This window comes from Anopheles moucheti, unplaced genomic scaffold (genome assembly GCF_943734755.1).
Source record: "Anopheles moucheti unplaced genomic scaffold, idAnoMoucSN_F20_07 scaffold_128_ctg1, whole genome shotgun sequence".
Classification (NCBI taxonomy): domain Eukaryota; kingdom Metazoa; phylum Arthropoda; class Insecta; order Diptera; family Culicidae; genus Anopheles; species Anopheles moucheti.
Genome location: NW_026453634.1, coordinates 69,949 through 74,370, shown reverse-complemented (window position 1 = coordinate 74,370; position 4,422 = coordinate 69,949).

The following is a 4,422-nucleotide window of genomic DNA, read 5'->3' as shown; positions in this document are numbered from 1 at the left end:
ATATGGAATTCTACCAGAAGTGAGTTTGTATGCAAAAACTATCTATTTTAACTAGATCCGTCCATCCAAAACGAACTTTGTACTTTCTTATGGAATGCTACCAGAAGTGAGTTTGCATGCAAAAACTATCTATTTTAACTAGATTTGTCCATCCAAAACGAACTTTGTACTTTACTATGGAATGCTACAAGAAGTGAGTTTGCATGCAAAAACTATCTATTTTAACTAGATCCGTCCATCCAAAACGAACTTTGTACTTTCTTATGGAATGCTACCAGAAGTAAGTTTGCATGCAAAAACTATCTATTTTAACTAGATTTGTCCATCCAAAACGAACTTTGTACTTTCTTATGGAATGCTACCAGAAGTGAGTTTGCATGCAAAAACTACCAATTTCAACTAGATTCGTCCATCCAAAACGAACTTTGTACTTTCTTATGGAATGCTACCAGAAGTAAGTTTGCATGCAAAAACTACCAATTTCAACTAGATTCGTCCATCCAAAACGAACTTTGTACTTTCTTATGGAATGCTACCAGAAGTAAGTTTGCATGCAAAAACTACCAATTTCAACTAGATTCGTCCATCCAAAACGAACTTTGTACTTTCTTATGGAATGCTACCAGAAATGAGTTTGCATGCAAAAACTATCTATTTTAACTAGATCCGTCCATCCAAAACGAACTTTGTACTTTCTTATGGACTGCTACCAGAAGTGAGTTTGCATGCAAAAACTATCTATTTTAACTAGATTTGTCCATCCAAAACGAACTTTGTACTTTACTATGGAATGCTACCAGAAGTGAGTTTGCATGCAAAAACTACCAATTTCAACTAGATTCGTCCATCCAAAACGAACTTTGTACTTTCTTATGGAATGCTACCAGAAATGAGTTTGCATGCAAAAACTATCTATTTTAACTAGATCCGTCCATCCAAAACGAACTTTGTACTTTCTTATGGACTGCTACCAGAAGTGAGTTTGCATGCAAAAACTATCTATTTTAACTAGATTTGTCCATCCAAAACGAACTTTGTACTTTACTATGGAATGCTACCAGAAGTGAGTTTGCATGCAAAAACTATCTATTTTAACTAGATTTGTCCATCCAAAACGAACTTTGTACTTTAATATGGAATGCTACCAGAAGTGAGTTTGCATGCAAAAACTATCTATTTTAACTAGATTTGTCCATCCAAAACGAACTTTGTACTTTCTTATGGAATGCTACCAGAAGTAAGTTTGCATGCAAAAACTATCTATTTTAACTAGATTTGTCCATCCAAAACGAACTTTGTACTTTCTTATGGAATGCTACCAGAAGTGAGTTTGCATGCAAAAACTATCTATTTTAACTAGATTTGTCCATCCAAAACGAACTTTGTACTTTCTTATGGAATGCTACCAGAAGTAAGTTTGCATGCAAAAACTACCAATTTCAACTAGATTCGTCCATCCAAAACGAACTTTGTACTTTAATATGGAATGCTACCAGAAGTGAGTTTGCATGCAAAAACTATCTATTTTAACTAGATTTGTCCATCCAAAACGAACTTTGTACTTTCTTATGGAATGCTACCAGAAGTGAGTTTGCATGCAAAAACTATCTATTTTAACTAGATTTGTCCATCCAAAACGAACTTTGTACTTTCTTATGGAATGCTACCAGAAGTAAGTTTGCATGCAAAAACTATCTATTTTAACTAGATTTGTCCATCCAAAACGAACTTTGTACTTTAATATGGAATGCTACCAGAAGTGAGTTTGCATGCAAAAACTATCTATTTTAACTAGATTTGTCCATCCAAAACGAACTTTGTACTTTCTTATGGACTGCTACCAGAAGTGAGTTTGCATGCAAAAACTATCTATTTTAACTAGATTTGTCCATCCAAAACGAACTTTGTACTTTCTTATGGAATGCTACCAGAAGTGAGTTTGCATGCAAAAACTATCTATTTTAACTAGATTTGTCCATCCAAAACGAACTTTGTACTTTACTATGGAATGCTACCAGAAGTGAGTTTGCATGCAAAAACTATCTATTTTAACTAGATCCGTCCATCCAAAACGAACTTTGTACTTTCTTATGGACTGCTACCAGAAGTGAGTTTGCATGCAAAAACTATCTATTTTAACTAGATTTGTCCATCCAAAACGAACTTTGTACTTTACTATGGAATGCTACCAGAAGTGAGTTTGCATGCAAAAACTACCAATTTCAACTAGATTCGTCCATCCAAAACGAACTTTGTACTTTCTTATGGAATGCTACCAGAAATGAGTTTGCATGCAAAAACTATCTATTTTAACTAGATCCGTCCATCCAAAACGAACTTTGTACTTTAATATGGAATGCTACCAGAAGTAAGTTTGCATGCAAAAACTATCTATTTTAACTAGATCCGTCCATCCAAAACGAACTTTGTACTTTCTTATGGAATGCTACCAGAAGTGAGTTTGCATGCAAAAACTATCTATTTTAACTAGATTTGTCCATCCAAAACGAACTTTGTACTTTCTTATGGAATGCTACCAGAAGTGAGTTTGCATGCAAAAACTATCTATTTTAACTAGATCCGTCCATCCAAAACGAACTTTGTACTTTCTTATGGAATGCTACCAGAAATGAGTTTGCATGCAAAAACTATCTATTTTAACTAGATCCGTCCATCCAAAACGAACTTTGTACTTTCTTATGGACTGCTACCAGAAGTGAGTTTGCATGCAAAAACTATCTATTTTACCTAGATTTGTCCATCCAAAACGAACTTTGTACTTTACTATGGAATGCTACCAGAAGTGAGTTTGCATGCAAAAACTATCTATTTTAACTAGATTTGTCCATCCAAAACGAACTTTGTACTTTCTTATGGAATGCTACCAGAAGTGAGTTTGCATGCAAAAACTATCTATTTTAACTAGATTTGTCCATCCAAAACGAACTTTGTACTTTCTTATGGAATGCTACCAGAAGTGAGTTTGCATGCAAAAACTATCTATTTTAACTAGATTTGTCCATCCAAAACGAACTTTGTACTTTACTATGGAATGCTACCAGAAGTGAGTTTGCATGCAAAAACTATCTATTTCAACTAGATCCGTCCATCCAAAACGAACTTTGTACTTTCTAGTGGAATGCTACCAGAAGTGAGTTTGCATGCAAAAACTATCTATTTTAACTAGATTCGTCCATCCAAAACGAAGTTTGTACTATCTAGTGGAATTCCACCAGAATTGAGTTTTCATGCAAAAACTATCTATTTTAACTAGATCCGTCCATCCAAAACGAACTTTGTACTTTCTTATGGAATGCTACCAGAAGTGAGTTTGCATGCAAAAACTATCTATTTCAACTAGATCCGTCCATCCAAAACGAACTTTGTACTTTCTTATGGAATGCTACCAGAAGTGAGTTTGCATGCAAAAACTATCTATTTTAACTAGATTCGTCCATCCAAAACGAAGTTTGTACTATCTAGTGGAATTCCACCAGAATTGAGTTTTCATGCAAAAACTATCTATTTTAACTAGATCCGTCCATCCAAAACGAACTTTGTACTTTCTTATGGAATGCTACCAGAAGTGAGTTTGCATGCAAAAACTATCTATTTCAACTAGATCCGTCCATCCAAAACGAAGTTTGTACTATCTAGTGGAATTCCACCAGAATTGAGTTTTCATGCAAAAACTATCTATTTTAACTAGATCCGTCCATCCAAAACGAACTTTGTACTTTCTTATGGAATGCTACCAGAAGTGAGTTTGCATGCAAAAACTATCTATTTTAACTAGATTTGTCCATCCAAAACGAACTTTGTACTTTACTATGGAATGCTACCAGAAGTGAGTTTGCATGCAAAAACTATCTATTTTAACTAGATCCGTCCATCCAAAACGAACTTTGTACTTTACTATGGAATGCTACCAGAAGTGAGTTTGCATGCAAAAACTATCTATTTTAACTAGATCCGTCCATCCAAAACGAACTTTGTACTTTTTATGGAATGCTACCAGAAGTGAGTTTGCATGCAAAAACTATCTATTTTAACTAGATCCGTCCATCCAAAACGAACTTTGTACTTTCTTATGGAATGCTACCAGAAGTGAGTTTGCATGCAAAAACTATCTATTTTAACTAGATCCGTCCATCCAAAACGAACTTTGTACTTTACTATGGAATGCTACCAGAAGTGAGTTTGCATGCAAAAACTATCTATTTTAACTAGATCCGTCCATCCAAAACGAACTTTGTACTTTTTATGGAATGCTACCAGAAGTGAGTTTGCATGCAAAAACTATCTATTTTAACTAGATCCGTCCATCCAAAACGAACTTTGTACTTTCTTATGGAATGCTACCAGAAGTGAGTTTGCATGCAAAAACTATCTATTTTAACTAGATCCGTCCATCCAAAACGA